Consider the following 13,871-nt stretch of genomic DNA (forward strand, 5'->3'; position numbering starts at 1 on the left):
TTGAGACACATGGATAACACATAGAATAATGGATAAGTAACACATAACCAATAAACACTAATAATGAGCGTCTACGTTACACCTAATTAGGTGTAACATATTTATAATAGTAAGCACATTTTCCGAAACTAAAATAATTAACACATAGGTCAAAATGTTCCAAATAAAGTACATAAGGACTGCATTAATAAAGTTAAGAGAGGGAACAAAGAGAGAGAGTACCAAAGTTTCAACTTAGGGGCTGCTTTGAGACTTAGAATCATAAACGTGATTCAAGAGAGATGCTTCAATTAATGAAGAAAATGAACCAAATTTTCATCATCATGATTGAAGATTCTTTTAGTTGAGATGGCTACATCATAAGAAGACAGCTGAGTTTGATTGATTGGAAGTTCTCAAAATTAGCCTATAGTTTCCAATTATATGTACATATATAACATACCTAACTCATCAAACAAGTTAGGTTTAAACATATAATTGATATCAAATAAATAGAATTATCCCATATTCTAATTTAATTAGCAGCCAAAAAGATTAATCAATCATAGATTTATGGAGTATTTGATAACTACTCAAAATAGCTTTTAAAATTTATTTTAAATAAATTTTATCAAAATTTTTAAATAAAAATAAATTTTTTAAAAAACATTCTTTTTTCAAATTAATCCAAACGCATCTTAGTAACTAAAATGGAAAACAAATTGTCCGTGGGTTAATTTTACTAATGAGAATCTCCTAACCTGTCCCCTAGTCTAGTAATGAAATAATTAATGATTATATAAATGGGAGTTGGTATTCTTTGACGCTATTATAGCAAATTTAAAGCCTTTATATGATTTTTCTTAAGGAAATAAAAATCATATGATTGATTGGTAAATACTTTGCTTCACACATTTTAATAACGTTTTTATAAATTAATTTATGACATGTATTTAAAAGAAAATATTCTTAAATTTTTTATTTTGTCCAAAAAGAAATACATCTCAAACTTTCAAAAGTTTAAATAATACCCAAAAAAAAATTTAAAGCAAGGTTAAAGAAAGAGCTATTGCCATAAGTTTGAATGGAAATCATTAGGTACTTTATTTCAAAAATACTTATATAAACTTTCAAAAATTTCAATAATACCCTTGAACTTTTAAAAACAAATGTTCATAAATACCTTTGTCATCAATATATGGACAAAAATCGCTATTACCATTTCAAAAATACTCTTAGATTTTTAAAAGTTGTATTAGTATCTTTAACTTTAAAAAAAATTAGAAGGTGTTTACCATTAATAAGTACATTATAATTGTTTTAAAGGGTAAAACTGCTGAAAATATTTTTAAATACAGCAAAATAACACTGTCTATTAGTGATAGACCGCAATAGATTGCGATAGACAGTGATATTTTGTTGTATTTTTAAATAAGTTGACTCATTTTACTTTATTTGAAAACATCCCATATGTAACGACCCGAGTTTAGGAGGGGGACGTGGATGAACTAAGATCACATGCAAATGAGAGAAATCCTGAGGATATGAAAGTATAGTGTTGGGCTTGAGAAGAGAAATATGGGCTGAAGAATACACACTACACTTGATCTTTTTGGGCTTAACAATACTCAAGCCCTATACGAATACTGGATACCACCTTTCTTATTCACACAAACACAAAACAATGTGTTAAAAGCACAATCCGTGTGATGAGAGATCTCGACCTTACACCTTGATGGCTGAGATTAGAACTTGGCGCTGCTGCTGATTGTAGAACTCTAATGTCTAAACTTTTTTTTTCTTTGTTGCAGAGAAAATAGAGAGAAAAGAAAAGAGAGAACCGGAAGGAGATGCTGTCGGAAATCGCAGGGGCGATGAGGCTTCAGTCGTCTAAGCGATGGGATGTAAAGCTGGAAGTCGTCTAGACAATAAAGGAAGAGTCATCTAGATGATGAAGGCTTTACTGAAGATCGTCTAGACAATGGGGTTCAAGACAATGAGCGTCTACACGATAGGGATGTCAAGGTAAACGATCGTTGGCTAAAAGGTATACGATCGATGGATCAAAAGCACACGATAGAACAAGACGATCGGGAAGAAGATGAACACGGTGATTTACGTGGCTCGGCCAAGGATAGCCTACGTCCACGGAGAAGCTGACGGGAATTTTATTAGGGAATATTACAAGATTGCTACAAGATAAGTAAGTCTCAAGCTTTCTTGATCACTCTGTACAATTTTTCTCTCTTACTTTTACAATTAGTTACATAGTGTATTTAAAGGTAGCTTGAATGTAATAGATTTGTAACTACTTTGAAGTTGTTTTCACCTTTCTGTATTAACAATCTCCACCTTGTAATAAACTTCAAGTTTTCTTCAGCTTCTCTGATCTGACTGTCTTCTTCTTTAACCTTTGTCTCTCAGCTCAAACCCTATAATATCAAGGCACTTCTAAAGTTTGAGTTCAATGACTGTCTTTGTCAACATGTCGGAGGCATTCTCTGGTGTATGTACTTTCAGAACTTCAATCTGTTTTGCTTCTATCTGTTTTCGAATGAAATGATATTTAATATCAATATGTATAGTTCTGTTATGGTACTGAGGATGCTTAGATAAATGTATGGTGCTCTGATTGTCACAAAATATCTTCACTGTATTCTGTTTAATTCCGAAGTCACATAGGAGATCCTTTAGCCATAGGCCTTCCTTTACTACCTCTGAAAGGGCAATAAACTCTGCTTTAGTAGTAGAAAGGGCTACTACTAATTGTAAAGTAACCTTTCAGCTTAGGACACACCTTCCATATAGGAAGATATACCCTGATAATGACCTCCTCTTGTCTAGATCTCCAGCATAATCTGAGTCAACATACCCAATTAGCTCTGGTTCACTGTCTAGAATCTGTTGGTACATTAGTTTAGCATTAGAAGTACCCTTAAGATACCTCATTATCCACTTTGTTGCATCCCAGTGCCTCTTACCCGAATTAGTCATGTATCTATTCACCAGGCTAGTAGCATAGGCAATGTCAGGTCTTTAGACACCATTAGTTACATTAAGCTTCCCACAACTTCGGAATAGGGGACTGTTGACATTATCTTCTGATGTTCAATAGTGGATTCTCTGGGTGAATTTTCTGCTAAGAGTTTGAAATAGTTAGCAATAGAAGTAGATACTGCTTTGGCCTCTGTCATTTGATACTTCTTTAACAATTTACTGCCATATTGTGGCTGATCAATGCTTAGAATACTAGTTTTTCTGTTTCTAATAATGCCAATGCCTAGTATTCTTGTTGCATTTCCCATGTCTTTCATTTCGAACTCTGACTTGAGTAAATCTTTTACTTTATTCAGTTCTTTCATAGTTGCTCATGATAAAAGCATGTCATCCACATATAGTAACAAGTAGAGGATGAATGTAAGACGCTGTGTTTATGTAAACACAACTGTCATAGGAGCTTTTATAAAATCCATTCTTCTGTACAAAATCACTAAACCTTCTGTTCCAGCATTTAGAGGACTGTTTGAGGCCGTAGATAGACTTTTTAAGTAGGCATACATAGTCTTCCTTCCCTCTAACCTCATACCCCTTTGGTTGGCTCATATAGATAACTTCCTCTAGGAAGCCATGTATAAAAATTGTTTTAACATCTAGTTGCTCCAGCTCTAGGTTATTTTGAGCCACAATAGACAACAACAATCTGATAGAAGTCTGCTTGACCACTAGAGAAAAAATCTCATTAAAATCAACACCTAGCCTCTGTGTAAAACCCTTAGCAACCAACCTAGCATTAAATCTAGGTCCTTGATCATTAGGGAAACCTTCCTTCAACTTGTACACCCATTTGGATGCAATTGTCTTGCATCCTTTTGGCAAAGGTGTCAACTCCCAAGTGTTATTTCTCACTAGTGAATCAATCTCTTCATTCATAGCTTCTATCCACATCTTAGCTTTAGAACAACTCACTACTTCTTCAAAGGTTGAGGGTTCTAAATCATTAGATAAATCAAAAGCATTGAAAGCTAAGTAGTCTTCATATCTTGAAGGTCGCACAATATTTCTTCTCTACCTATCTCTAGTTAGGTTGTACCCTCTCAAATCTGGTTCTTCTTGCTCAGGATCAATAGTAGCATCTTCTACTTCTTCTTCTAGATGAGGTAGTTGATCAAAAAAATGTTTCAGAGCTTGAAGGATCAAAAGTAGGGATTAAAACTTGTTCCACCTCAATTTTATCATTTTTCACTTGAGGTACTGAAACGTTAAGATTAGATCTCTGCATATACATTTCATCTTCTCTGAAAATAACATCTCTGTTGGTGATGCATCTCTTCTCAGTAGGGTGCCACATTCTAAACCCCTTAACACTTTCTGTGAAGTCCAAAAACATACACTTCACAGCTCTGGCAGCTAATTTCCCTTTACTCTGATGAACAAAACCAATGCAACCAAACACCCTTAGGTTATTCAGGTTATGAACTATTTGGTCTACCTTTCTTCAGGGGTTAGAAGGATAAGAGATGCATGAGGGCATCTGTCCAGTGTATAGACAGTGTATGAGGCTACCTCTGCCCAAAATTTTTTCAGGAAGTATAGCATCGACAATAGGCTTTTTACTCTCTCCATTATTGTTCTATTCAATCTCTCTGCCACCCCATTTTGCTGAGGTGTATACCTAACTGTCTTGTGTCTAGTTATATGATGTTGTCTACAAAAAACATTAAACTCCTCTGTACAGTACTCAAACCCGTTATCAATTCTTAGACACTTAATTTGACAGTTGGACAATTTTTCAACCATGATCTTCCATTCTTTGAACTTTTTCAAACACTAAATCCTTAGATTTAAGGAAATAAATCCAACTTTTTCTAGAATAGTCATCAATAAAGGTTAAGAAATACCTGGCTCCACTTAAGGACTGAAAAGGTGAAAGAACCCATAGGTCCGAATGCACATAGTTAAGGATGGCCTTAGTTGTGTGCTGAGCCTTCACAAAACTCTACCTAATAGCTTTCCCTATCATACAATATTCACAAAAGGATAGGCTCTAATGAACTCCTTTAGGTAGAATTCCTTGGTTAGCAAGAGCTTGTAGACCTTTGGCACTAATATGTGAAAGTCCTTTGTGCCAAAGATCTCATTCAGTAGGTTGCTTCTGAGTCACAATCAAAGCTGAGTGAACTTTATGAACTTCTTGAACAACATATACTCCATTAATCTTTACCCCTCTAAGGATAAGCTTACTGTTCTCCAAGACTTTACAGTAACCTTCCTTGCCTCTGTATTCACAGCCAATAAAATCAAGCATGCCTAGTGAAATTAGATTGCTCTTCAGCTTAGGCACATGTCTGATATTCCTCAATAGCTTGACTATTCCATCTTCTAGCTTTAGTGAGACTGAGCCAATCCCAACCACTGGAAATGAGTTATTGTTTCCCATGTAGACAGATCCTCCATCCAACTCTTTGTAGGTACTAAACCAGTCTTTATGGGGTGTCATGTGGACAGAACACCCTGAATCTAGAACCCAATCTAGGTTCTTATTAGCTTATTCCTCTGCCTTAAATTGGAGGTAGCCAAAGTATCTGAATAGAAGTAAGAATCCTCATAAACTGAGGCTTCACCAGACTGATTAGGTTGGACTTTTGGGTGTGGTTGTGATTGCTTGTTTTTCTACTCATTCTTCCACTTCAAAGTTCTGCAATCTTTAATTAAATGTCCAAGTTTTTTACAATACTTATATCTAACCTTGGACTTCTCTTTCCCTTCTTCATTTGAGCTCTGTTTTCTTTTTCCTTATTTTTCTATTTTGACTTGCCCTTTACAAATAAGCCTTTGCACTAGACTTGTCTTTCTTGCTAGTAATAAGCTCCATTTCTCTGATTTTGAGATCAGAAATTATGATGTCAGTAGTTAGGGAATTTCTCCCGTATTTTAAGGCAGTCTTCACATCTTTATAGGAATCTGGCAATGAGTTGAGAAGCACAAAAGCTTTATTATCTACCCCAATCTCTTCTCGTTGAGTCTTGAATTCAGTAGTTATCCACTTGAAATTATCTAGATTCTCTGTTAAGATTTAGAAGCACTCATCTTGAAGATAAAGAACTTTTCCCTTAGGAAAAGTTTGTTGGGCAAATTTTTAGTCTCATATAGCCCATTCAATTTGCTCCACATCTTAAAAGTTGTCTCTTGATCGATCACTTGCCTTAAGACATTGTCAGACAAGTTTAAAACCAGTATTCCATGAGCAATTAGCTCCATGTTTTCTTTTTCTTCTTCTGTTTAGCAGCTTGGCTGGATCCTCTTGGGCTTTATATGCCCTTTGTTGTCCCAAGATAGCCTTGATTTTGGCTTTCCACAAACCAAAATCGTATTTCCCATCAAATTTCTCAATGTCATACCTTGCTACTGCCATATCTGTTTCAAATTTCAACTGAAAGGCTCCAAGATTTTGCTTCTTTAAAATCTTGACTAATCTTGAAGCTTTCTTGCAGGCTCTGATACCACTTGTTGGGCTTGAGAAACGAAATATGGGTTGAAGAATACACACTACACTTGATCTTTTTGGGCTTAACAATACTCAGGCCCTATACGAATACCGGATACCACCTTTCTTATTCACACAAACACAAAACACAATTCTGTGATGAGAGATCTCGACCTTACACCTTGAAGGCTGAGATTAGTACTTGGCACTGCTACTGATTGTAGAACTCTAATGTCTAAACTTTTCTTTTCTTTGTTGAAGAGAAAATAGAGAGAAAAGAAAAGAGAGAACCGGAGGGAGATGCTGGGGGAAATCGCAGGGGCGATGAGGCTTCAGTCGTCTAGGCGATGGGATGTAAAGCTGGAAGTCGTCTAGACAATAAGGGAAGAGTCGTCTAGACGATGAAGTCTTTACTGAAGATCGTCTAGACGATGGGGTTCAAGACGATGAGCGTCTACGCAATAGGGGTCCCGAGGTAAACAATCGTTGGCTAAAAGGTACACGATTGATGGATCAAAGATACACGATAGAACAAGACGATCGGGAAGAAGATGAACACGATGGTTCACGTGGTTCGGCCAAGGATAGCCTACGTCCACAAAGAAGCTGACGGGCGTTTTATTTGTAAGATAAGTCTCAAGCTTTCTTGATCATTCTGTATAATTTTTCTCTCTTACTTTTACAATTAGTTACACAGTGTTAAAGGTAGCTTGAATGTAATAGATTTGTAACTACTTTGAAGTTGTTTTCACCTTTCTGTATTAACATATAGTTAAGAAATGCTTAAAAGAACTAAAAGTTACAACCTATACCAACAAGGTGCACCTTCCTTTTCGGTAGCTCAATCATAAGAACTTCAAAATTAAGCATGCTTGGAACAATCTTATGTTGGATAACCTCATGGGAATTTTCCTAGGAAGTATGTGAATGAGGGCAAAACATGTTGAAAGGACTCATATTGGTTTGTGGGGATAACTTTCATTTTTAGAAGCGTCAAGAAAAGTAAGGATGGAGTAGCCAGGTTGCAGGGGATATAGGAGAATGTCAAGACCATTACATGTCGAATTCGGATTCTGAATCATGTGCCTAAGGCGATACAACCATAAGTATATGGATAGTGAATCCATTTATCTCTACACTTCATCATCTCTCCCTTCCATTTCCTTTATTACCTCTACTTCAATCATGATCTAAAACTTTCCTATTTTTCCTTTTCTTTTCCATCATCTTCTTCAAGACCCTCTTACTTCCCATTTTCCATTTCACAATCTCTAAAATTACTTCTTTTCAATTAAAACATATAGGCTAGCAAGAAGAAAGAGAATAATAGAACCACCCAAGGACTCTAGAACTTAAATATTTTAACTCTTGACAAGGTTCATACATTAATAGGTAAGAGAATCCATTTATCTCTACACTTCATCATCTCTTCCTTCATTTTATTTATTACCTCTACTTCAATTGCGATCTAACTCTTTCTTATTTTTCCTTTTCTTTTTCATCATCTTCTTCAATATCCTTTTATTTTCCTCATTTTCTATTTCACAATCTCTAAAACTACTTCTCTTCGATTAAAGCATATAGGCTAGCAAGAAGAAAGAGAATAATGGAACCACCCAAAGATTCTAGGACATAAATATTTTAATTTTTAACAAGGTTTGAACATTAATAATTAAGTGTGTGATAACACATCGTTTGAGTTTAATACACAAAAATAGAGATACGTTGAGAAAACAACAAATGGGAGGGTAAAGAAAGAAATGTGCATAATTAAATTTGGGCAATACTAATAGTTTCCATATCCAAAGCTGACGATAAAAATATTTTTAACTTCTTTTTTAAAGTTTAAAGATATTATCAAACTTGAAGTACAAAATTTATGAACACTATGTCAATTGAGCTACGCTCTTGTTGGCAATAAATATAAATAAAGTATTTTCATCATTCTTTTTCTTCTTCATTAATTACCCTTATTTAATGTGTAGAATTTAAAGTTTTTTATTTTAATTCATTATTAATATTTTTATTTAACTATAAAATTATTGTAGCTTTTAAAATAATTATTGATGGATGTGTTTTAAGAGAATATTAACGGTAGCCTTAAGAAATAAGTATTTTGGTAAATTTCAAATTTAAACGTATAAGTAAGATTTTTTTAAATTACTTTTTTATTGATATTTAATATCTAATTTATTATAAGATATTTACTTAAAATTATATTATTTAAATTGCAAGTTATTTTGTCCCACTTAAATTATTTCATAAAAGTTAGAAGGAAAAAATGTATAAAAAATAATAATTTTTCCATAGGAAGAAAACCAATAGACTTGAAACTTTTAAAATTTTGTCAGTCAAGATGTTTAGAAAACCTAATTTCAAAAACTTTCAAACTGCGTGATTCTGTTAAACTGAAAAGTGAAAATAAACCAAACATATTATATAGTTAAGTAGTGGCAAATCCAAAATTTTATGGTAAAGAAGGTAGAAGTGCCTAAGATGATGCATTTAACGTGAATAATTGAGTTGGTTTAACATATCTACCGAGTTAATAGGTATGTATTTAAGGTGTAGGATTGAATTGAGTTTGTTGAAGAAGTCTACATATTTCTAGCGTAGACTTTAATTGAATCGTCCCTAATGAAAAATGTCAAAAAAAAAGACACTTTTGTCTCTCACTTATCTTTAGGGGTATAACAATGATTTTCCGTAGCATATTTATTAAAAATATATATATAATTAATTTAATACCCAAATCACCATGTTGGGCTCTAGAATAAACGTCTCTAGGTGCAAGTATACATTGTTGAATGCTGACAAGTAATATAAAATGGAACATATATTGAAGTATCGAATCCCAAAGGAACAAAGTATAAATAATTGGGAAGACCTCCTCTAAATTTGCAACCAATAGTACTAAGAAAAATTGATTTGATTCGTGATGTGCTTTGAAAATAAAGAATCTAAGTTGTTATGAAATCGATATGTAAAAAATACAGAAAATGTAAAAGAATAGAGAAAATTGACATGGAGATTTATGTGTGATTAAACAGTGTATTAGCTACATCTACAAAATAGAGTGGGAACAATTTTATTAGAAAGAATGTTACAGAATATAGAATGAATATCACCTCTAGAGTTAGAGAGTTTATAGAATGCACTTCTCTAAACCCTAGGATTATAATTGTAAATAACCATAAATACCTAAATATACTAAATAGGATCATAATTCAACCATAATAGCCAAGACCTTCATACTTAGTTGTTTGAAACGCCAGATGAAAAATTTAAGGCATTCCAACATAAGTACTGAAAAATAGCAAGAGAATATTAAAGGAAAAGATGGTGTAAAAAGGTATAAGAGAAAGATGAGATGCATAAGAAAATTTCAAACTGCAAAATGGATATTGTGCCCACTATGCTCCCACAATTACTTGGGTATAATTCTCTGCTTGCCTCAACATCATCAAACATCCTTCACTACAGGGGTTAGATTGGGGAAGTGTAATGAAATAAGTTTGAATTGTAATGTAATTCAAAACCTATGTTTGGATTGACCGTTTTGGACCCGATTTGTAATATTAGACTTGTTCCGTTGCAACAGTTTTTTATCCAACCCTCTTTCCCATTTTCACGTTTCATGATCCCATACGACCCCATTTCTATTTTGTCTTCAATTCCTCATGCATTTCAATACTCTATCGATTTCCAGTAATCTTGATAATATTACAGTTGCCCAAACAGCCTACTCCAACAAGTGGCTAACTACACATAAACACACTAAAGAATTCATGTCCAATTTTATAACAAACAACATCAAGGACATGTACTCAAACACAACAACAACAAAAAATGGTACATCACAATATATACAACCAACAAACATAACAATAAATATTATGGAATATGTCATTATGTAATACAAACCAACAACATATACTCAAAGCTATGTACAAAAACACAACAGGAAAGTAGGGGTGCATATACTCAAAGACAACAATAATTACCTCGATTGTTTTGGTTGTTTCATCTATATTTCGGGCTTCTCCGTGGCCTTAGCCTTCGATTTGAACTGCAAACTCAATCTTTTTTCGACTGCCATCATTAGACTTACTACTACTTTGGCCCCTTGTCAAGGGTTTTGGAGGGCACATCACCTCTCTACTGGATCCCCATATCTGCAATATACACACAAAAGTCAACAAAATAAAACTAAAAATTGTACCACAATAATGGTGACTACGCACTCAACACCTTGAACCCATGACACCCACTCGGTTTTTCCATGTAAGCAGTCGGCAAGGTACGTATACCAAGCCAACCGCCCGGCCAGCTACTAAGAAAAATTAGTTGAACTGACCGACACCCCTCTATTTTGAAAAAAAATATACCTTTTAAGTCCCCGAGTATTCTAAAATAAGCGTGTTCGATCTCTAAATTTTAAATTAGCTATTTAGTTCCTAAATTCTCAATAATAGATTTAAAATGTCCTCTTCATTAACAGAATTGTTTAAATTAATAAGATTATTTAAATGTTGATGTGACTTACTGACTAAGTTGATGATTTGGATTTAAATTCGTCTCGTGAAGTAACTTCACGAGTTGAAATTCGCATCATTTCTGTCTTTTGTCTCATGAAGAAATGAACTCAACAAACTCAACTTCACGTCATTTCTGTCTTTTGTCTCATAAAATAACTTCACGAAACAAATTTAAATCCTAATCATCAACTTAAGTAACAAACCACATCAACATTTAAATAATCTACTTAGACAAATCTATTAATTTAAATAATTCTATTAACAAAAAGGACCTTTTAAACTTATTATTGAAAACTTAAGGATGACTAAATTTGAAACTTCAAACCAAATGCACCTATTCCAAAAAACTTGGAGACTAAAAATGCATTTTTTCCAAAAAGAAAAAAAAAAAAATACACGTTGCACGATTCACATTGGAAGTTGGTTTTATTAACATAATATATTAATATTTTATTAATAATTCATTAAAATTAAAATTAATCATTTTTGTATTACTTTTTTTTTTCCTCTTTCATTTTCTTTCCCACCCTTTTGTTCCAATCTTTCCCTCCTTCCTTCACTCTTAATTTCTTTTATTTTTCATCTTTTAGATTTTTCTTTTGTCTTTCCAAGTTTTTCTTGCAAACTTTAAAGAAAAGTCAAACAAGTGAAAATGAATATTTAGAGAGAAAACAACAATACAGGAACTTGAACGACTTTCTTAAAACATTGATTGAAGCTTAAATTGATGAATTAAAGCAAACTTAATATAATATCTAACCTTCTTTAAATCAAAGTACTCCTTCTCTTCTTTGGAGCTCAAAGCCACAACAAATTAAATTCAAATCAAAACTGTTTGTAAAAATGGAATGATTTCTTAAAAATAATAATAAAAAATAAAAAATGGGGGAGAGATCAAGTATTAAACTCAAATCTCAGAAGAAAACAAATAATAGGGTAGATGTGCACAGGTAAGAACCTTTAAAATTTTCTTTTAGTTACTTGGGTGGAGATTGATCCATGGCTTTCTTTAATTTCTTTGGTGATCTTTAATTAGATTTTTATTTTGGTAATGTTTAATTAGGATAGTGGTCTATATCGAAATTATTTCCTTAAATAAAACCACATTAAATTTATCAATCAGCACATTTATCTTCTGTCAATTTTGGTCTTCGAAATTTAAAGGAAATAATTGGAGTATTAAAACGATTTTACCTTCCATCTTAAATATCTGTAACTATTACTAAAATTAAATTTAAACCTATATTTAATTTTGCAGTTGTCATGTTAAAGAAGTCAAATTCTTTAGACAAAAAACTTAATATATTATATTATTAAAATATACGACAATTCAGGATTAATAATTCTGTAAACTTTCCATAACCATCCTACTTCTAGAGTCATATTTGTTTATTGATTTTATTATATTTTAATTATTACTTAATTATTATTTTTTAAAAGTCATGTTTGTTCAATTATATAAAATACTCCTAAACTTTATACTCTGTGTCAAAAATCCTTGAACTTTCAAATATTTCAAAATACTCTTAAACTTTCAAAATGAGTTTAAAAATGCACTTATCGTTAATTCTAGATGAAAATTGTTAGGGGTCATTTGTTTCGCAGACATCCTAGAAATCACAGAATAGATATTTGGATTATCGTGTTTGTTTTGCAGTATCGTGAGATGTCCCGACATCTAAAGATTCCCAGGCATTCTAGGATGCACAGACGAAAGGCATCTGGAAAGTTTTGAATGCCCTCCTAAAACATGAGTTTTCCAAATTCCCGAGTTGAGGGCATCCCCATTTTACTTTTTTGTCATTCCTTTTTATTTTATTTTACATATATATTAATCTTCATTTTCATTATATGATTAATATAAATATTGTCAACTATGTATATATATATTTTTAGTTATATCGTAATTCTTATTATTCTTTAGCAATATATTCAAATTTAAATTTAAATTATATTTATTTTACAAAAAATCGTAAATTATGATATATTATTTTGTTGAAAAAAAATAATATATAAAAATAATATAAATTGTAAGTTCAAATTATATCAAATTAATTGTAAAGTAATAAATAGATGTAAGGGCATTCTTGAAACTTTATGTAAATTTAAGTTATTTCCGACTAGAAATCCTACCAAACAAATATAATTATCAAAATATTTCTAGCTGCAAAAATATTCCTACAAAACAAACATGGTAAACTAAAGATATCGTATATCCATAATTCCTAATATATATAATTTCAGACATCTAAGATTTTGATTATCTACATTCCCAAAAAACAAACGGTCGTTTAGTGTTTTGTGTCAAAAATACCTTTATACATTCAAAAGTTTCAAAAACACTCTAAAAGTTTACAAAATAAAAAATTCAAAAATACTCCCACTGTTATATGAATAAAATCGTTCATGTCGTCTTACTTCTCTATTTTCCATCTTTTTTTCGCTCATCCCTTCTTTAATACCCACTTACTCCCCTTTTTGTTAATCATTTGACTTTTTTTAATTTGAAATAAGTAAATAAATAAAATTTTACACTTGAGTTAAGGTATATAGACTATAATAAGAAAAAAGAGAATAAAGGAAACGTCATGTAGGACTTAAATGTTTTGACAAAGTTGTACATCAGTTGAGTGTGCGTTAATAGCCAAATACATTTTTTTTGTTTGATTATATATCGTTTTGGTATATTTTAGGGGAGATTTTAATTTTGAAATTTTGTGAGGTTTTATGTTTTAACTTGAAATTTTAGTTTCTGAAAGAATTGGTATAAGCCTTGAAAAATTAAGAGAAAAATGAAAGTATCTATATGAAAAAAAAATGGGAATATTTATAAATTTTTTTTAAAATTAAAATTTTCAAACTTAAGAAAA

The sequence above is a fragment of the Benincasa hispida genome, chromosome 1, assembly GCF_009727055.1.
Source record: "Benincasa hispida cultivar B227 chromosome 1, ASM972705v1, whole genome shotgun sequence".
In the NCBI taxonomy this organism is placed as follows: Eukaryota; Viridiplantae; Streptophyta; class Magnoliopsida; order Cucurbitales; family Cucurbitaceae; genus Benincasa; species Benincasa hispida.